This window comes from Scomber scombrus, chromosome 20 (genome assembly GCF_963691925.1).
Source record: "Scomber scombrus chromosome 20, fScoSco1.1, whole genome shotgun sequence".
Lineage (NCBI taxonomy): Eukaryota > Metazoa > Chordata > Actinopteri > Scombriformes > Scombridae > Scomber > Scomber scombrus.
Genome location: NC_084989.1, coordinates 1,302,501 through 1,325,714, shown reverse-complemented (window position 1 = coordinate 1,325,714; position 23,214 = coordinate 1,302,501). Strand labels below are relative to the sequence as shown.

Genomic DNA, 23,214 nt, shown 5'->3' with positions numbered 1-23,214 from the left:
ATATATATATATCATTTTCCAATGCTGTGTTTCCCAGTGTGTGCCACTTAACATTCAATCTCATTCATTCTCTCCTGTAGTCACTATAGCTCTGTCTTGGTTGAAAATGATCATGTGCTTGTGCTGGCCCAATGTGTGTGTACATAAGTGCTCTATCTTTAGCCTGGAGAAGCTAAAACACTGCACTTCACTTCAGTGGTTGCCATGGGAACGGGAGTACCGGCCTATAAGCAGTAGAGTTGTCCTTGTGTGGTTATGGTGAGAATAAGAATAATGATAAAAATTGTGTTACAAATGACTGACTATGTTTTGGGGGGTACCCAGCTTGTGTGTCTTCATGGTGTCTTTACACTGGTTTCTGTTGATCATGTTCACATGAAGCATTGAAAGGCTACTATCTCATCAATAAAGCTTAAGTACAGGAAGTCCTTTAAGTTTTTAGAGGAATGTTAATTTAATAATTACATTTCTGCATAAAAGAATGGGCTATGTCTGCTGAGGAAGATAATGTCAGATGACTGAAAGCTGCAGAACAGCTATTGAGTGAACCTTGTTGTGAGATTGTATTGCCAACTCTTGTATCAGCCAGCCTTTGTTGTATTCTAACTGGGCTGCAATACTGAGATTTGCCACAGATTGGGTTAAATATAGTCAGTCTTCTTCTGCAGATTTTGGAAGTATAGACCTGGATAATATATCACTGTTAGACCTTTCTTTGTATGTACCTAAAAGTTGCAAGCTAAGTTTAAAGATAATTTTATAGTACCAAATGTCATTGAACCACTTACAAAAATATTTTGGAATTAGCCTATTTTAATTCTTGGTACCTGTTGCTAAATCCTGACCATGGATATATGTATTTATTACTACTATATAATACTATAATATGTATGTGGGATTTAATCCTTGGGATTTAAGCCTTGATAAAGACTAAACCTTAGAAAATTGAAGGAGTGAGATCCAAGCTCTGACTATTTTGATTGGCTGCTTATCGCAATAACAAATACACAATAATCGCAGGAAACTTCTCTTTACATCTATAACAATTTATTAACAAGAATCAATTAACAAGTCAATCAATATCAAGTCAGAAACCGTCCTGGCACTATGCAAAATAACAAACCATAACAACAGTCGTATATGATTAGGCTAGTGTGTGTGTGTGTGTATGTGAGAGTGTGTATGAGAGCAAAGGGGGGTGTGTGTGTGTGTGTGTGTTTCTGTGTAAAAGAGGGAGTGTGAGTGTGTGTAAAGGGGTGTGTCCCAAATACACAAATCAAACAGCAGCAAACACAAATTAATACTGAACTAGTATTACATATGCTAATGACTCTGCCCAGATGAAAGACCTCTAACTTTGAGATGATTTGTGGCCAGGGTCAAGGCTTGAAGCGAGCTGCGTCAGCAGCGTGGTCCGTCAATGAGGTTCGGGTGTCCGCGACGTTGGCCAAAATGAAGGGAACTTCTGTTGTTTCTTCTGCAGGTACAAGGTGAGGCGTTAGTCGATAGCCAGCGGCTCTTAGGGATCCTATTTACTGTTACCATCAGGTATAACAGCTGAAATCTCATCTCGCCAGCGAGTGTTGAGATGCTCCTGAGAAAACAAAGAGAGGGGGGGGGGGGGTAACATGGTGGTATTACCTTTATCAGTCGGTCCGACGAACTACTCTCTTTTATTACTATTAAAGGCAGTGTTTTCTCTGTGTAGCTGACTTTTGTAAACTCGTGTAACGTCAGCGGGTTGGAGTGACGTCAGGTGCCTCACAGCCAATGAGGGATCCTGAGTTCAGCTTGATTTGAACCCAGACCAGTTAGGGCTGCGGGGAAGGGGCGCTGCCTGCCCCCTTGGCGGTTTTCCTTCATTGAGGGGGGTGCAGGTCATGCGAATCAGGCCTTGATCTTTCCTCTAGGCTTCAATTTATGCTTTGTCTTTCAGCAGACAAAGAAAGCCATGTGCTCAGTCCACCATAGCATTAAGTCAAGGCCCCAACACCAGTCAGGAGTTCAACAAATGTATAGCCCTTTGAGATAGCCTGGGTATACCCATGCTCTCATACAAGCGACATTCCAATCTTCACCTGAGATAGGGAACCAATCACAGAACGGGGAGGCAGGCTCAAGACAATGACGACCATAGAGCGACTCTGTTTACATCCAGCATGGCGGCCACGGAGGTGCAGCAACCGTTGGAAGCACCAATAGATTGTGTGTTAAATAAATTGAAACTTTGAAAATAGAACAAAAACTACATGATTTCCTTCATAAAAAGGATGTGTTCGCGCTGCTCCCTATACTTATATACCAGTTAGCCCCGCTCTGAATATGTCATCGTCTATCATTGATATGATTGGCTGTAAGTTTGTCCAGTAGTGTACAGAAGTATTTGATCAACATTCATGGATCCCGCCTCAAATACGAGGAAATGAACGGCCACATCACACTCGGCGGCGAACCGATCCAGTGAGAGTTGGAGGTCACGGTCTGATGAAGCCAACAGGACCACATCATCTGCAAGAGCAGTGACCCAATCCTGAGGTCACCAAACCGGAACCCCTCAACGGCCTGGCTGCACCTACAAATCCCGTCCATAAAGATTATGAACCCAATCGGTGACAAAGGGCAGCCCTGGCGGAGTCCAACCCCCACTGGAAACAAGTCCGACTTACTACCGGCAATGCGGACCAAGCTCTGACACCGGTCGTACAGGGAACGGACGGCCCGTATCAGGGGGTCCGATACCCCGTACTCCTAGAGAACCCCCCACAGGAGACCCCGAGGGACACGATCGAATGCCTTCTCCAAGTCCACAAAACACATGTGGACTGGTTGCTTCCTTACCGGAAGGTGTGTCAGTGGGATTGAGGAGGTCTTCGAAGTATTCCTTCCACCGATCCACAACTTCCGGAGTCGAGATCAGCAGCGCACCGTCCCCACCGTACACAGTGTTGACGGTGCACTGCTTCCCCCTCCTGAGACGCCGGATGGTGGTCCATGGCCTCACCAAACTCCTCCCATGTCTGGGTTTTTGCCTCAGCGACCGCCGCAGCTGCACTCCGCTTGGCCTGTCGGTACCTGCCTGCTGCCTCCGGAGTCCCACAGGCCAAAAAGGCCTTGTAGGACTCCTTCTTCAGCTTGACGGCATCCCTCACCGCCGGTGTCCACCAGCGGGTTCGGGTATTGCCGCCACGACAGGCACCGATCACCTTACGGCCACAGCACCGGTCGGCCGCCCCGATAAAGTTTATCAAGAACTATAAATGTGGTAGTAAATTAAACCTTATTGTTAATCTTATTATGAAAGCAGCAGCACTTATTAACAAAGTGATGACCTACATATACAATCATTATACAATATACAATAATGTATATTAAACACAGCTGGGAACAGACTTTAGGGCATCATCTTCATGACAGGTATGTAACAAAGTTTTATACAATGTCAAAAAAATTACAAAAAGATCAGGTAAATCACATGAAACACAATATAAAGTTATTAATATACTGCAAGACAAAGTAAATACAATGAGTCATATTCTGCAGAGTGTAGAAAGTGTCGGGTTTGTCATTCCCAAGCTGTTCAGATGAATGCATACAGTGCATGTTCTATGGGCAGACCCTGCAGCAGCCAAGCGGCTAACTTCCAAATATCCCTCCACTTACTTGGATGGAGATAAAATAACTTAATTGTACTGCTCTTCGAGGCTTTCCAACTGTTATCGTTCCAAATGATTCGAATTCTGAAAGTGAAACAAGCCATTTTGCGTGCGTTGATGCCCAAAACCTTAACTCAACCTCAACTTCTCAAATACATCCCTACAAATTCAAAGTGTAATCCAATCTGAAATATGAGATTGGACAATGCAAACAGTACATGGAAAAACCATAGCAACCAAGGCTACAGGGGGGCTCTTTCATACAATCGGCCATCAGACTGTTCAGCACCACAGCTCCCAGTACCTCCCACTCCCACTAATGTATTGTATATTTATTGTTTATTGTGTATATAGTATTTGGAGATTGTTTTAATTGTTCATTTTATTTTTTATTTTATTATTTTATTTTTTATCACTGTTGAAAAAAAATAAAATCCACCTGGAGTATCAATAAAGTTACCTTATGCCCTATACTCTATACTCCCTACAGAGCAGAGGGTTATTTATGGGCATGTGTGACGAGCTGACAACAGCAGTACAGTGAAGATTTTAATGTGGTGTTTGGTTTGACATTCCTGCTAATTTTCAGCAAGGTAGAAAACATGTTGCAATGAAGCATTCAGAGCAGGTTGGTCCTAGCTTTTGACTTGTTGTGAGCAGTTTAACCTCAAGTTCTGGACCTTGTCCAGCATAGATATCTGATATCATTACAGCACATAAATAACAGAAAAGCACAAAAAGCATAATATGACCCCTTTAAACAGAGTCATATAGAAAAAAGGATTAATTAACCACGTCCAGCTGCAGTGGGAGATGGGCTTTGATGTGTTAAACAATAACAGTAAATAACATGAAACCTATACGCTCATATATTAGTAACTGCCATCTTGAAGACATACTGCATGAAAAGGAGCTCTGTGGAAGGCATTCCTCCTTTCTGGTCTGTCTGCCAACCATGTACAAATTTGGAGTGGGTAATGTTGCTATGGTAACAGCAACCTCGACAATTAAAGCTTTTAGGTAGAGCAGTATTTCAAAAGCAACTCAAGAATCAAACACGATTTCCCTACAATGATGTTGAAATCAGATTGACTGATGGCTCCTGCGGGAACATGTGTGCTCATTTAATACCTTCATAGCTCATGGTGAGCCTGTCCTACTCTGGTTTGCAGCTGTATTGTTAGCCCATGATAACTGGAGTTGAGTCACAAAGAGAAGGGCATGCGAACAGACAGATATATGCACATCCACACTTCACTGCTCACACTCTTTGAAGCTAAATATGGAGAGGAGTGGTACACTAATTGTATGTCAGCGCTGCTGTCTGTGCATGTCTGTCATGGGCATGGACAGCTGAACACACACATGCAGATTTTTCCTGTGCTGAACACCAAACTGTATGCTTGGCTTGAAAACAACACAAATGTTACATTGTTATGGGTTGGGCACTCAGTGGTTCATTACTAGAGAATATCTGCATTGCCAGAGGAAATATCACAATCTTGCATCCTAAAAAAAAAAGACAAAAAACAAATTCCAAAGAAATAATAAAGCAGTAGACATGTACAGGCAAATAAAAGCTAACTTGACAGCTCATTAAACTGCCTCAAAGCCAACAGCACTGAGGACAGCACAGGCAGAGTGGTGAGGTGGTCCTCTTGAATGAGTTCCATGGTATCAGTGGTGATGATTTATAACCACCAGACCCAGCTATGTTCTTCAGAGAATTTATGGCTGTCTGGAAACAGATAAATTACCAAATCAACTTGGCATCTATGGAAAGAGTTTGTTGACAATGCAAGCTGTTACATCACCACCATTAAAATATGTACCCTGCATTACAGTGAAGGTTATGTCTGGTGATCTCTTTTTATTGTCAACAAACGCCATGAACACCAACAATGAATTGATATACTAACAGAGCTCCATTGTTTTCCAAAAAAACCCTATTAAAAACACAGTGAGTCACACTGTTGTACAGGGTCTGGGTGACATGTTCCTTCATTAATATGAACACAAACACTGTAGCTGAAAAGATTCCCTAACAATTGCACCCAATCCTCATGTTGAGTATCATTTGTTAAAAACTACAATAAGCAGCTTTAGGAGATTATTTTTAAATTTACATTTTTTAGATGAAACAACTGTTTTTTAAAGGTTTATGTCTTCAATAAGAACCAGTGGGCTGAGAACCACTGACAGACTAGATACGTTATTAAGTTTACACAGGCCAGACTAACACATTGTTAATTTTGTGCTGTGTCTGAAATCACTCCATACTTACTGTCTGATATTGAGTGTCCAAATTCTGTATGTAAAATGTATTTATAGTGAAATGAATGAATGACCTCAAACATCCTCACGCTGCAATAAAAAAGTATTGTCCAAGGCAGGTATATTATTCTGTACAAACAATATTTGTTTATAGAGTGTGATGGTATTCCTATTTAAATGTTTTCTTTGAACAATATCATTAGTGTTACTGAACATAGAAACTCCCAGATGCAGCAACAATCCTAAAGCTTTATGTTCTAACCAGTTTACATTATTTCAGCTTTGTTTCTGAGAAATACAGTTGTCTGTGATTCTAGCAGGCAGCTAATAATACTATAATAGCCATGAGCCTCAGCCACCATTGCTATGGAGAAGCCATTAGCACGAATTGAATGAAATCTAAATGCTTCGTCACTGAAGTTGTAAACAAAATGTGTCGCCGTGGTTGCTGAATTCACTCGAAAGTGAGCCAGAAATGAAAAGTGAAGTGATTTACTCCTCAGATATTTCCTAAACATTGTTCTCTGTAGCTTCTGCCCACTGTTAGCGGCGCTTGTGACTGAATTTTAAGCACTGTGATTGGCTGCTACTTGCTGAAATACCCATTGGAAGTCAGAGTTCACTTCTACCCCAAATTTTCCGAGGGTGTGTGTAAATGGGCAAACAAGTTTTTTCTTCCGGAAACCAGTTTGCCCAAACAGCCCCTCCCACTTTGCAACTCTTTAGAGCATTATTGAGAACTAACAGGAAAAAGTGAATGAATGAATAAGGGATTCATTGCAGGTACATCCAGTCTGTTTATATATATATATATATATATATACATATACATATACATATACATATACATCACACAAAATGGATGCCTCACATTCAGTCCATTGTTCAAGGTAATTAAACCTGAATTTAATGGATAATGCTATTTAACCCCCAAATTATAGAATGTTTTATTTATTTATGTATTTGTATTTAACCTTTATAATTCCAGGCAAGACATCATGAACAGTTTCTTCTTCTACTTCTTTACAATGACAGTCTGGCAGGTACCAGAATACACATGAGAGGGGGGAAGGAAAGTAGAGGACAAGATAAATGAACTGTTGTCGCATGCCTTCTAAATAGTGGCCTCGGACAGAATACTCACTACAATTGACACTAATCATTCACCAGCTTGCTGGCCAATTAAAAGACAGGTGTCCCTCAAGCCACTATATACGGCCCTCACTTAAAACTGCAGATCTCTCTGCTCTCTATCCAATCTTCCTGCCATGAGCGCCTGAGAATGTGAGCATGTTTATCTGTATTTATATTCCTTTTAGACTTGTAATAAAAACAATTTGAGTTAATTATTGATTGCAATTCAATTCCAGCTGGTGATTGTTTGATTAGTATTTTTTGTATTCCTCTTTCATTATGTATTGTTTGCACTGCAGAAACCATGGTTTTGTACGGTGGCTGGGAAGTGCAAAACAACATTACAAAGTGTGAAACACTTGCAGTTGGTTCATTCATGAGTTAAGCGTTGTATAAATTCCGCCACCAGGTGCTGCTGTAGAGTCAGTAAGAAACGAGTTATGAAAGCATCGAGAGGAGAAGAAAAAGTTCAGTGTTGTACGCAGCATGAGAGTAGCAGCTAGGTTATTTCATAGACCTACATACGTAAAAATATCTATATACATACGTATATATAGTATGTCTATATACTATATATGTCTATGGTTTATTTAGCAGCTGAGGAAACTGCTGGTGGACTATCGCTCACTTAATCACTTCTGCGTCACTTCCGGTATTTGGTACATTCCCTTTCCATTAAGATTGTGTCATTTGTACATTTGTTTCAGGACTGGTAAAAGTGTTTCACATCTTTTCTAAAATGTAAACATGTTTTGTCCTTGGTAAAAGTGTTTTGCTCATGTAATTATTTTTGTATGATATGTAAAGATGATTTCCAACATCTCATTCATTTGAGAAGCTCGGGTGCTAAGCGAAGCTTCCAAAACCTAAGAAATAAAAAAAAAAGAAAGTTAAAGACAAACGAAAAAACAAAGACAAATAATCAAAAAAGAATCAAACAGAAGTAAAACATTTAAAAGTATCATTACAGGAATATCTATTAATAGGCCTTTAAAAGTAGTGATTAAAATAACTCAGTTTTGGTGTTTTATTGACAACTGTCCTTAGTTGATGTGAATTATATAACAATATGGGAATTCTTTTGCATATCTACCTTTCATCCCAGACCACATGAATGTGTACTTTTTGACAATAAGAAAAACAAAATATTACCAGCTCATCATGTAAGATTCAGTATGTCTGTATGAGAGATGAATAAATGTGGACATATGTGTTTAAAGATATCTATAATTATGTATCAGTATATGCTGGTATTGGGGTAGAGGCGTGTGTGTGCACGCGCGTAAGGACATTTGTGGAGCAATTGTTTGGCAGAGGTATTCCGGGCACATGGTTGGGCTCAGTGACAGACTCACAGAGAGCAGATAAAGACAGAGAGAGCGAGAGAGAGAGAGGGAGAGAAGGGGAGGGAGTCTTCCCAGTCAGTCTGAATCTCTCTCAGCCTACACACTCCTCTGACACAACCCTGGGCTCAGTAATGTTGGATACGCTGTGAGAGTGAGCTCTGCCTTCCACACACGCTCTGCTATTACCTGCTTGAGGACACACAACACACACCCGGTGAGTAGATCTCAGTGTCATTGTTGCAGTTTGCATTTGCCTCTTCCACACTACTGAGGAGCATCTGTTTGAAAGCTGAGAGGCTTTCACAGGGTAGATACTCATGTCAGAACATAGATTACTGTCTACAGAGATACACATACTACATAGTTTTTTTACCCTAAGTCAGTTATCCAGAGCTAACTTGCAGTTGTTAAGGAGCTAAAATGAGCCTCGAGGGTCTTTTTAAATCTGTAATCTGTTAATTCCTTTAAGCTGTCGTATGTTTGCAGCGTCCCAGCAGGGGTATGGCATTAACTAACAAGTACTTTTACTCACAGGTTGACACACACAAGTGTATAGTGATTGAGGAGTCATTAAGGCATCTCATTATATTTCAATGCTCTTCAGAAATCACATTTATAACACATAAATTAACATTTAAAAAAACTGATATGTGGGTGGAATCTATGTGTATATATAGACACGCACATGCACTAACACATACATTGCATGTTGTTGTACGTGGCTACCTGCAGATAACCACCCACCAGTCACCCTGCACCCTTCTCTTACCACTCACCTCAGTCTGATCAACATCTCATCACATGAATCAGCGCTGAGGAGGGAAGACGCTAATGAAGTAGAGAGCTCATTTTCACACCTTTAGCGGAATCTGAAATAACTCCACTGCTGGCTTCATATAAAGTACACACAGTATACACAAGTTCAGTTGACTCATCGCTTTAATAAAGAAATGCATTTGCTATGGAGGTTTCACTGCATAATCAAGTATTTTCCTCTAGTTTAAAGAATAGTATAATACATTTAGGGAGATGTGCTTATCACCTTGTTTCTGAGAGTTATGAAAAGACTTATTCATTCCTTCATTCATTCAAACCTTTTATTTAGACATTCAATAGGCAAGCTCTCTTTTACAAGGATGCTGTTATTACAATACAACTATAAATTATAAGAAACCGTAAACATAATGATTAAAAGAGATTAGCTCATCCAATGTAACCGTCTTGTGTGGAATATAATATTTAAAAGAATATTTCCCAGTTTCAGTGCTACAGTGTTCATTTTCAAGGATCAAATAGTCCTGGGAGCTCGTGCAGTGTAAAGTTTAACTATAGTTGATAAGACATGTAGGATACCCAGCAATTTTGCCAATGAGAGCTTTGTATATAAATAGAATGCAGTGTTGTTCTCTTCTCACTACCGATTACTGCCACCCAACTTTCTGATATAGAATGTAATGATGTGTTCTAAAGCGTCCACTGTTATGAACACTGGGGCATTGAGAGGTTTAATGATTAGACTGAATATTTTGCTTATTTTTTTTAAAAGAATGCCAATTTTGCTTTTATAGACTTAGTCATTTCATCAATATGATTTTTGAAGTACAACTTTTCATCTATGCGGGGACCAAGTTATTTATAAAAGAATACTTTTTCAATTGATGTCCCAAGAGTAATAATATTTACCTCCTTGTTTCTGTTTTCTCAAATAGCAAGTTTAATTGAAATTTGAGAAGAATCAGTGTTTGTTGTACCCCACAGAATCAATATGCAAGTTTTGAACCACCTGGGTAACAGAAGGTGCTATTATATATATAACAGCTTCATCCATGTACAAATTAATTGAGGTGTTTTCACTTTTTTCACCTAATCTCATTTATAAAAATAAATGTGGGCCTAAAATGAAACCCTGTGGCACACCTTAAACCTTCTTAAAACTTGACATACAGCCATCAGCCACAACAGCTTAAGTTCTACCACTGATTTACAACCCATCAAATCCAAGAATGTCGTTTATGGTAATATTGCAATCCATGCATGGTTCGTTCTTTCATTATTCCGTTTCAAAACAAAATCAGAAAAACAAGCAAATGGGTCCATTTTTCAAAAACTGAAAATGAAAAAACTCAGTTTTCCGTACATGTGTGACACCACACATGGCAAGCTTCTCGTTCTGATGCATGTGTAGTTTGTGGCCCATATACTCATATTGATAGGGGATGGGATTCAGATCATGAGCACCCTTTAAAATAAAGAGAAATATGATTAAAAATGATTCATTCCTCTGTGTCACGTACAGGATGATATGGAAATACCAAGTAAATGTGTTTTCTCACATCTGGAGAAAACCAGAGCCAGAGCAGCTTTGAAATAGAATTATTCACACGGACACGTGCACTGTACACACGATATGTAGGCTTACTAGACTATTTCCTTTCCACCGCATGATGCCTTATAGAAGAAAAGCATCATTTGATGCTCTTATAGTATAAGTAGGGGAGACCAGGGCTTGTTGTCACACGGGTAAGTTGTCACATTGCAATTATTTTCTCAACCAGAGGGCGCAACTAAAAAGTGGAATACTAGTTTTCTTCCTTTACATGGTCAGGTGTTATGTCCTGTCTGAGAAGAGAATAGCACATTGTGAGCTGAGATGAGCACCAATTAATCATTTTGCACAACCCAAAGTAAAAAATATCAACTTGATATATTTCAAAATAAACTTCTTTCAGGTAAAAATCCTAAGAGAGATAAATGTGGACTCTTTAGAGGAGAGATTTAGGCATCCTGTCATACCTCAATCATTGTTTTCAACTTTAAACTACAGCTAGCTTTAGCAAACATGGTAGCTTGGGGCAACATGTCTCAGTCATTTTGGGGTTAGTTGTCACATGTGACTTAGTGAGGAAATTTGTTTGTCAGGTTTTGTTTGAGTTTTTATGAATGGATCTTCCAGTTGTTGTTGGAACTATGGCCACATTTCAGGACTGGTTTAATTTTCATAATTTTTTTAGTTCAATTCAATCTGGAATTTTGAGTTTAAGAAAGGTAAAACAGGCATTTGAGGCTGAGAGCCATAGTCTACATGCCAGCAGTTCCTAAGGACTTTAATCCAGTGCATGTTGCATAATATTTTGTTTTAACGTTTGTTCAATGGCTATGTTCAATGACTTTTTCAAACTGTGCCTGACTTCAATGTTCACTTTCAAGTAAAAAAAAAAGAACAACAGTAATTTTGTTGCTGTTTTATTAGTTGCAAAATCCAGTGTGACATCTTCCCCTGTATAGTGAGACAATTTACCCGATGGTGGGGCAGCATGTCACATGTTCACACTCTCCATTTGATTGCCTATAACTCTGTACTGACACAAGATATGAAATTGATATGAATACAACATATATACCGTCTTTGTTCTGGTACACTTTTAAAAAAAATATGATGTATTGATTCCAAGAAATATATAGGAGTGTAAAAAGTGTGACAACAAGCCCCGGTCTCCCCTACCCCAAGAATGTAGGCTACTATTTACTTGTTACTACCATGTGCATATGGAGTGATAAACAATGTTAAATGTGTTTATAATTTATATAATTGCGTACGTTACTTACATGTCGTCGCAAATCATGGTAAGGCTGATGTACTTCTCGTAAGACTCTCCCAACCCTGCTTTCACCGGCACACACGCCGATTGAAGACCGGTATCCTGTCATGAATTTATGGCCATAGGATGGACCTAGCTATTAAAACAGATAATAAATTAATATTCTCCAACATATAAATAGGCCATGTTCATTTAAGATTTTAATCTCATACCCTGTAGATTGAAGAAATGACAGCCGTTTCCAACTCAGTGTCAGACACATGATTTCATCTTCTTAGGTTGTGTGCCATGCAGAACCTCCTAACAGTCATGACAGAGCACTGTGGAGCACCGAAACACTGATTTTGAACCATACATGGATTTATTGCCAACCAGAGGATGATTTAGTAGTTTGTGCTTTGCGCCAGGTAGCATTCCTTTGATGTAAATACATTTTTAAATTATCAAAAGCAATAGTCATCCAGTTAATGCTCGTATCACCCAGTATAAGAACTATTGTCATAGCTGGATATGAAATCAAGACATCTATCACACCCATGGGTGCAAAGGGTGAGTGATACAATCAATAGTTCAAAACACTGGTGGTGAACAGGAGTAATCATTGAATCGTATGTAGTCCAAAGCTGTTGTGGAGCAGATATTGGTTAGTTGATGACATGAAGTTACTGTGTGGATGTTTGGATGCTGAAATGTGTGTTAACAATGTATATGTGCCACAGTGTGCTACAGTGTATGTGAACATATTTTATACACATTTTCAGACAAATCTTTTTGTTTATTTATTTCTTTTTTGCAAATTAGCTGAGCTTCTTCACAATATTTATGAGTGCCAGTGTATCCAGGTATCTGAAATCTATTTCATTTGTGACTATAATTTGGCTGGAAGAAGATAAGTTAGAGGAAGCAGTGCTGCCAACAGTTATATTGTTGTAAGAATAGAACAATGCATCTGAGTTTAATTGAAAGGCCACTTTAACTTTAGCAGACCATGCTGTAGACTAGTGAAGGCCTTGGCTGTCAGCCTGTGCACTAATCCATCATAGATCAGATTAAGGAAGGGCAGGCAGGGATTAGAAGTCAAGAGGACCTTGGCTGAATGGCCAGACAAACAGGGAGGTATTGAGGTCATGTCACTGGGACTGGAGGCTGGGAAAGATCATGGGTAGAGAGAAAGAAAGACCCAAACTCTATAGGCTGAACAATGTGTTACAGAGGTGTTGTGAATGAGGAAGCCCTTGAATGTACGATTTCAGAACCTACATGAGCAAGGACGTATTTAAACCATTTATGTTAAGAGTGTCTGGTTCAACCCAAGCAATGTCATTTGACACAGTAAAAACTGACAAAAAGGAGACTGTCCAAATATAGGCACTCATTATTTTTATAATTCATTGTGACATAGCCAGTGGGGTGTCAGATTCAGTCTTATAATTTATCATACATATCATTTTACATGTACACTAGTTTCACATCAAAGTCATGCTTCTAAATCGAGCTAACTTGTTGTCTACAACATTTCAGAAACTCTATCTACTTTGTTTGGATTATACTGAGAGGTAGCTTTTCAGGAAGAGGGGCAAGAAGTGAAAGACTGCAAGGTGACAAGCTTGGGAAATTGCCCAAAGCAGCTTTTGCATTGCCAGTGACTCTACTTTTGGCTAACTAGAGACTGTTATTACTTTAACCACCAGTGCTGTAATGGCACATACTGAACCATGTTGGCTTCATTGGCTTTGTCTTTCAGTAGCATTCAGCCATCGCATTCATCACCAACTCTCATTTCCCCATGGTGTTTCTGTTCAATTAGGTCATTACATCACTTCTAGGAAAACTTATCAGGTTCATTGATGTGACCATATGATATGCAAGACCTGGAATAAACTGGAGCCAGAGACTGCTAAAAATACAGATATGATTTACAAAGCAATATGCTCATTTTCACCTCTACTTTAAATCTGGGACTCAACTAGAGTTACTTATCATGATTCTTTTCATCATTATCAGTTTGAAATAATGTTGAGAGGAATAGTCCAAGCAGAGACAGCCACAGTGATGATGATGTCTGATAAAGAGCTGCAGACAACCAGCACACCTCCGACAGGTAAACTACTTATTCTACTTTGCCGTGCTGTGTAATGGTAAAACACTCACAGTATAGCCAGCTCGACTTGAGTTATGCCTAAGTGTAACTACACCCAAAACAATGGAAAAATGCCATAATGTTAGTGGAGCGGAGTAGAGCATTGAACATGTGCTCTGTGCGTGGAGCAGACAAAGAAATCTGTCTCGAGCCAACATCAGCTCGGGCTGAAAGTAGAAGTGTTCAGAGAAGTCTGAAGCCTGTGCTTTTGCTCACAGGGATTACTTCTATACATATTTACCTCATTATTTGACATTTTGGCTATGTTTAATATGACATATTTTGACATAGAATAGAATAGTATAGAATTGAAAGCTTTAGTGACATTGTATATAACATATAATGAGATTACAGGTGCTACTCCATTTGTGCTTATAAAAAAAAAAAAAAAAACCAAACATGACAACCAGAACCATAAAAAAAACAATAAAATAAAATAAAAAACAAAAAAACATTGTAACATCATATGAATATATAAATGAAAAAATCATAATAGGTCTGTTAAACAAAACAGAATGCAGCAAAGGCCTACTGTTCATGATAAAGGATGGAAGTAATAAACTGTTACAGGAAGTACAGAAATCAAATAAATTATAAATAAACCAACAAAGAAAAATAACAACGTGGGGTTAGACTGGAGTGTCTGGGAGGTTTAGTGTTTGCAGATTTACTGACTCACAAGCTAAGGTGACTCAAACCACACAATGTATACCCATCAGTCAGACAGTATGGCACAGCTATGGTTACACATTACACACAAAACAAGCAAACAAAAAAACAACAATGATAAACCACAAATGTAAGAAAGCAACAGTCTGTTGTATGGTTCTACAGTTTAACAAGCTTAGCTGACCTCAGCTGCTATCTCTGAGGTGTGCCTCAGTGCAGGAAGAAAGGTCCAGGTGAACTTGCCTGGGTCCTTGGTCTAAACTACCTGATACCTTTCACGTTGATACAAACTAAACTAAACTGCACCTTTAGCTTGTCCCACTTCAGTCCATATATCCAGTCATATCCAGAATGTGTCAAAATATAGTTATGTTGGACACCTTCTCACACTTGGTATCATATGTGGTCAGTGCGATTGACAGGTGTTGAGGGTTTTTTCTTCCCTCCATCAGCTTTCTTTTAGGAGCTAGTGCACTGGTGCAAACAAACAGGCACACACTGTCCTGCACACAGTATCGGGCTGTTCCAGCTGTGAGCCAGGCTGCATCTCTATTTTCAGCAGTGCAGGATCAGACTGCCATGGTGTCAACAGGTGGACAAGCTAACCAACAGCATGACCTTCAGTAGCCTCTTCTTCTTCTTCCGTCTTCACTCTTTCACTTGAAGGGGTTTCCCCAACACGTGTGCTCCTTCCTTACTTAACTTACTGTTGAACCTCAAACATACAAATTGCACCACTTGCCATGTTGATTAGAATAAAGCTGCATGTCAACCACTGCAACAATATCACTAATTCATGTGCTTTGTAGTTAAAGACATGGGACATGAGCAATATTAGGTTGTTGCTACACAAATGAGACTTCATTTATTTGGTAAATCTATATTCTGGTTGATCTTTTATTTATAGTGTGTGATATGTCTGAGTTAATGTGTGGAGGATGTGTTCTTTTTTAACTTGCAGCACATTAGTGGAGTAGCTCTCCAATTTTGTTGTATGTTTTTTTTTTTTTTAACAATACAAAGATAATACAGACATTCAAATATCTGATTGAAGGTGAATTGTTAATAATGCAAAGTTCCAAAAAAAGACCAACCTTTAAAGTTAGAGTCTGACCAGTACTACATTTGTGACATGGCTGCTGATATTTTCATCAGAAAATTAATAAAAAAAACAATAATTACTTTCTTTTTTTTTGAGGGGGGGGGGGGCCTGAGGACACCAATACACACATGAACAACACGTATTAAAGCTAAACTAAATTAAAGTTTTAATAGACACATTGGTGCAAATCTCAATTCAGAAGGTAGGATTCCAAGTTGTATGTGGTTTAACACTAAAAAGCTTTTTGATTGCACTCTAGAGATTTGGAGGGAATAGTTGATCTGTTTACCTGAGATATCTGCCAGGTTGATGCACTGAGAGCACATCAGATATTGAATCTGGAGCCAGAACATTCTGTGCTTTGTAGACCAGGAACCAAACCTGTCCATCCTATGAAATGAACAAGCTTTTACAGGATGACAAGTGAATTTCAGAGTTTCAGAGTGACTGAGGTAGAAAACAACTAATTCCTGAAATATTTCTGAGGCGATGGAAGGACACTTTAGTGAAGTTGCAGAGAAATGATAAAAGAAAATCAGGTCAGCATTATAATAAAGGTTCATTTGAATTGATTTAGTAATTCTGAACAAGCCTTTTCTCTAAGCCATGCAAACTTACTAGTGTCTGTGTGTCAATAATGTTTCAATTACAGTCACTAAAATGTGTGCTTATCCCAGAACTCCAAGTGGAGCTTGCCGGAACCATCTCACACACACACACACACACACACACACACACACACACACACACACACACACACACACACACACAGTTGCTATACATGTTACTCACTATACAGTCTGTACAGTGGGTACATTCACCCAAACAAAAACAGACCCAAACAGTCCAGCAGTTAAATTCACACACATAACACCTTAATGTTGTCATTGTCTTCATGAGAATGAGAATAGATAGTAGGACAGAATGAGAGGACAGTCCTGCTCTGTAACATAGATGTTGACAGCTGCCTTACATGCTGTTCTTTCCAGTCTCAGCATTCCTCCAGCTCCTCTTCCTCTCCCACTCTCTGTTTCTTTTCCAAACTGCAGCACTCATTCAATTCAATACTGTTACATACACAACGTCAGTACATATTGTTTGAGCCTGGAACAACTGCCAGTGATCAGATCAGACCTGTGGAGACTATCAGTTAGAAAAATATGGTGGAAAGAATCAAGTACATTCATGACAGCCTTTTTTGTTTAAACAAAACAATTCTTAGATCCTACTTCAGTACAACTTTCAGTTGTTCGGGTTTTATGGACATGATTTATTGACATCATCAAATACTTGATGTTTTGTGTTTTTATCTTGTTTAACTGTGAGGCTTTTGTCCCTTACTGCATTTGCCTGCTATAAATAGCTTATTATGGCATATTTGTTATGTTCAGAAGAAGAGCATGCATGGGAAAAGCTCTCAATTTTAAATCAACCAAAGTTGGGGTACAGGAAGAGGTAACAGGTTAAGACAACATTGGTTGTTTGTTCAAAAGGCTATGTCTGTGTTTTCTTGGTGGGAACCTCTAGTGGCTGTTTGAATGATAAATTAAAGCCCCAGCAAACATTTTATGAAGGAGATGTATGTTTGGTTCAAACAGTGACAAAAATATCTGTGAGCCTTAATATTACTCCTATTTAGTAGCTGTGACCAACAAAGCCTTGGTTGTATTCTTTGATGATCCATTTGAAGTATCTCTAACTGCATAATCCCCAGCAGTCATGCCGATTACTCTCTGGGGTAAATGGTATATTCTAGTAGGGAGTGCATATCTACCAACCTCTCTGTGTGACATTCAGCTGTGCCTGGGTTAGCCACGTGTGGGTGAAAGGCTGATTTTAGTCGGTATGCGTGTGGGAGTGTGTGGGGGCTGAGCATTAATGTGTAAAAATAAAAGCGCCTACTCTCTCATACAATATGGTATTTAGAACAGTCTTGTACTGACATGACTGCAGCTCATCTGAAATCTCCATCAGTGTTCCTACCTACTCACATAACAACAGCGTGGACTCTGTGGAACCTTTCAGGGACATTTGGCTGCTGTATGTCACCACAATGCATCTGTGTGTGCACCATATTGGAGCAGTCAAGATCTGCTGGTAAACAAATACAGTGAGGTTTGAGAGATGCATTCTTCACTATATAATCAACTGTAACTCGCTTCATTCTGAACTGCTGAGAAATTGAACATGATACTGGTTACTTGTTGGAAGTGCCAACACATTATTCTTCTGAACAGCCGCTGGGACATGCAGGTTCTGATCCATGAATAGGTAACATCAGTGTAAATTATTAAGAATTTCTTGTGAGATTTTTTGTGAGTTTCTTCAAAAAATTAATGAAAACAAGCAAGACTGTTCCAAAAATATAAATAAAATAGCACATATCATCAATTTCCTTGTCAAAGAGGACAAAGTACTAACATTTCACTTGTTTATTTGGCTCACGTCAACCAAGATGTTTTAGTTCCCCAGACTCCAGTTAAGAGAAGAACATCCAGGCAGTTCATCCAAACACCCAAAACACACATATGATAACTCTACTTCCCTTACACAGTCACTGTCACAAATACTGTAAATCTCAAATATTTTATTTTAATACACTGACACAATACAATACAATACTATAATATAATATTATTATAATATAATATTATAACATACTATGATAATATGTCATCACCGTGGTCTGGATCCGTCCTATCAGGACCCAGACCTGTAACTGATGAACTATTAAGGATTGTTAAATGTTGTCTGAGCGTTTCTATTTTAACGAGTGTAGCTCCTCCCCTTTATGGTAAAAGGGGAGCGGCCCTTTTTTTGATATAAGAAAAGAAAAATGTATCTTATTCTTTTTTTTATTCATATTTTATTTATTTTCTTCTTGATTTGAATCCCACAAGTTGAGTGTAAATACTAATAAATGAATTATACTGTATTTATGTGACAGTGTACAATCTAGACACAGATGCTGATGGAACTACAATGCTACTTCAAGCTACTGAAAAAGAACTCAGACATTATGATGTTCTGGACATTTTCACTAATTGGACCTCAGTGAATTTTAACTGAATATCCCTGTCATAGAAGCTGACAGGAACTGATCTAGTGCATCAAGTGTTTGAGACCAGTGCTCATACTGTATATACAGTGCAGTCACATGTAAATATAAAATAATTGGGCTCTACTGCAGCTAGCCAAAGTAGTTCCTGTCTTGCCCAAACCCAGTTCCTCTCCATCTCACACTTTTCAGAAACATGTGAACACCTTTTATTCTGAATTTTATTATCATTGAAAAAGTTTAGTCTTACAGAGCTTCTTTCTCAAGCTTCTACTTTACAATTGCAGAGTGTGAAGGATGGAAAGGTCAACAGGTGGTAACTTTCAGAAAATGATGCTTGTCCAGCATCAGAAACTGTTTCGGCACACATTGCATTAAAGCTGCTTCATCAAACATAAATCCAGATCGCAAAGTGAGTTGGCAGTAACTGTGATCCTCAAACAGAGAGGAGGCAGTGTCGCAGTTATCAGTCGGTGCTATGGATGACAAGTCCACAGTAGACAAAGAGACTGTCTCATTCAGGGCCGTCACATTGCCAGTGTTTCCTGGAGAAACACCACAGCAGACCATTACATGGTGAACAAATGCTCTGGAGCTGAACCAAACTTCCACCCACATGTAATTTGCAAATGAAGCGACATTATAGTTCTGTGTTGTATCATCTAGTAAACATTTGATCTTGTCTCTGTTAGTTATAACATAGCATTGTATATATCAAATCTAATACTCTGATAGAATTGAACAGGTGCTCTTAATGGTCCTGGCTGAAGCAGTATGTGCAGATATAACACTGTGACTGAAGCAGTTCTGGAATCATCAAGGTTAAGGTGTTGATGATAATAATGAAACCATTCACAGATAAGTACCTTTAAAAAAAGAAAATAAAGCTGGCAATACTATAAATAAGTCTATCACCATTAACTCAGCCATATTTCCCCATTTCACAATGAAGCTATCATGTAAACAGAAAACATAGCAAATGTCATCTCTGAGAGGACACAGATGACATTTGCTCTCATTGAATACTGCACTGATGTCCAAATCAGCTTTGTTAAGTCTTACATGTAAAAACTAAAGGAAGCAGCTTACTGTATATGTAGTGTGTTATGTTTATTTACGTTTATTTATAATTTAAACAAAATAATACCTGAAACAATGAAACATATTTTATTCAACATATTGAATCACTTGTTTTCTATGAGAGGGAGTGGCATGTATCCCCTTCATATTTTTATAGTCTATGTAAAAACACTGTGTTTGGTGTAACAGTGATTTAAAACAAAAGAACAAAAAAAACTTTAGTAATTAAAAAAAGAGTAAGAGTACTGATAACGAACTGGACTGATAAGAGTATTGATAAGGATACAATTGTAACTATATCATTACTACAGCTGTAGTTTGTTATATTGTTGTCCGACCCTCAATATAATGACAATAAAGCTGCTGCTACAACTACTAGTGGCTTTACCCTGTCTATAGGTTCAAGGCCCACAGTGTGCCATAAAATGTTTTTTTTTAAAGAATATTGTAATAATTGTTTAAAAGTCAAAAATGATGTGAAAATGTGTATTTTTTTCTGTTTTTCCTTTTTTCTGCCTGTTTTTGCTGTTTTGCTGACTCAACTCAATTCCTTTTGGAGTTTTGGTGTCACGCTGCTGTGATTGGGAGATTGAAGATTTTGTTGTGCGAAAAGAGTCTAAGTCTAAGTGAATGTGAGCGTGTTCTGGTCTTTTACCGACAGATGAACTTTAAAAGCCTTCAAAGATGTGTTAAAGTAACATCATTAAAAATAATTTCCTACAAATAATTAGAATATATTTATCAGTGAGACAGTTAAGACCAGTTGAAATAGAATTTTTCATCCAAATCTTCTAATTACAACTTCCAATGTCTTTAATATAATTGGAGACAACATTAGTTACATGTCTTTTATAATGTGATTAATATCCATTATTTTATATTGTAATTTTTATTTTACTTTTTTTTTAGCACTAACTGAAGTGTACAGTTCCACAGTATGGTTTATCAGATAGAACAGCTAAATAGGCCCATTTGACTCTTTTCCCAAGCAATCCTGGCTTACAGTGTATAATAGGCTAAAAGAGACAAAAAAGACATAAAGACCATGGTAGTTGGATGTGGCTTATGATGAAAATCCTGCTTTTTTAATCAGTAATCTCTTGGTATTATTATTTACTTTCATGGTTAACATGCCACATAACTGCAACATCTGCAGTATGATTATGGAAATGGACCTATGTAACATATCTTTCCCCATCTCTGTCCTTCCCCTACTGTCAGCTCTCTACTGTTGCTATAATAATGCTGATGGAACTACAATGCTACTTCAAGCTACTGAAAAATAACACAGACATTACGATGTTCTGGACCTTCACTTGAGGACATTTTCACTAATTGGACCTCAGTGGATTTTAATTGAATACACCTGGTGTAGAGGCTGACAGGAAACAGACAGAGAGAGAGACAGAGAGAGAGAGAGAGAGAGAGAGAGAGAGAGAGAGAGAGAGAGAGAGAGGAGAGAGAGAGAGAGAGAGGAGAGAGAGAGAGAGAGAGAGAGAGAGAGAGAGAGAGAGAGAGAGAGAGAGAGAGAGAGAGAGAGAGAGAGAGAGAGAGAAATGACCTGCAGCAAAGATCTCTTGACATTATGTAGCATGTGCAGTAATCACTCAGCTACCAAGGCCCACTCCCCAAAATATATTTAAAAATAAATTCATGTTTTTAATATCTGATTGTAGAACATTGTTTCCCACCACTTGTTTTATATAATTACATATATGAGAGAGAGGCCTTTTTTACACCATTGATTCATGTATCTCAATTATGTTGACAAAGAGATGCTGACAATGCCACACATACCACATGATGCAGTCAAAGTGAACTCCACCACCTTTTCCTTGTACTGTACATGAACCTTTATATCTCCTCTCATGTCATGATGAAGCAAGTAACGGTGAACCTGGACAGGATGACATTTACCCGGCTCAGGTGCTACTAGCAGTGTGAACACCAGCAGCACATGAATAAACACGTCCCTGCTTATCTGTCACAGAGGATCACATGATCTGTACAATATGTATCTCCAGCAGTGTCACATTTCCTAATGATCCTTTTTATAGCAGAATATATATGTATATAGTCACCACATAAATAAACGTGCTCCCTACTTATTTGTCACTGAGGATCTGAGGATCACATTACATCTACAATAGTATTTCCAGCAGTTTATGAATACATTTGAGGATATGTGATTGTGTTGTCACTGCTTATATTTTAGTTTGTCATTGTTTGTCCGAAAGTCCTTTAGTCGCCACATGTGTCAATGACTTTAGATGATCACGTAGCCATGATTGATGATCTTATCTGGACAGCATTGGCATCACAGGTGTGTGCTCACTTGCTTGGCCAGGCCTGCCAGAGCTATACTGTTTGTTTGCTGCTGATGTGTTAACAAGCCAGTAAAAAGAGTCAGCTCCCTGCACTTTATTTATAACTTCAAAACATTAAATCACATCTTAATAACAAGCTTGCAAGCTTTGATTGCTACTCAAAGATGCTTAAATGATGTTGATGACATGTTGCTTCTCTAAGTTAAGCGTATACACATATTCATCCTTAAATCATTGACATTACAGTGCTCAATAGCAATCTGATGACAATGAAATAAGATATAAATGCCCATAAATAAAACTAGACATGATAACAATGTAAACATGTATTTTTCCAGTAATAAGAGCTGGGCAGTGGGGACAGAGAATGGGTCAAATAGTTTAGTTTTTTTGTTGTTGTTGTTTTTTTTAATGCATGTTTTTATTTAAACAAGTGTGCATCACAATGTATACAATCACTGGATAAGAATCAATCAATCAATCTTTATTTGTATAGCGCCAAATCACAACAAAGTCATCTCCAGGGGGATAGAAAGAAAAGTCAACATAAAGAAAGTAGATTATTACATGAAAATCTTTTAAAACTTAAAAAAGTTGTGTGTTTTAACATCTTTTTTGTCTGTGCATTCTGAAATGGAAAAAAAAATGTATTGTTTGATATAAGCAGTAAGCTCGGGGGAAATGTGTTTTTTTTGCAGGTAAATTTGGATTTATGAATATAAAATTTGGATAAAATGGTAAGTAAATGAATCAAATAAAATTGTAAGCCAAGATTATTATTATATTCAATGAAGCCAAACAATACATGTTTCCAAAATAAAGAAAATCTCGG

The 23,214-nt window shown here is 38.2% G+C and overlaps 1 protein-coding gene across 1 annotated transcript in view; it reads left to right on the top strand.

Moving 5' to 3' along the window:
* The first annotated feature begins 8,539 nt into the window (after nucleotides 1-8,539).
* The window catches only part of palmdb (palmdelphin b), a 33,223-nt gene continuing 18,548 nt past the window's right edge, over nucleotides 8,540-23,214 (top strand). Inside the window, exon 1 of the mRNA XM_062441949.1 lies at nucleotides 8,540-8,621. The gene's annotated coding sequence lies outside the window, so the exon portion shown is untranslated. The remainder of the gene's footprint in view (nucleotides 8,622-23,214) is intronic.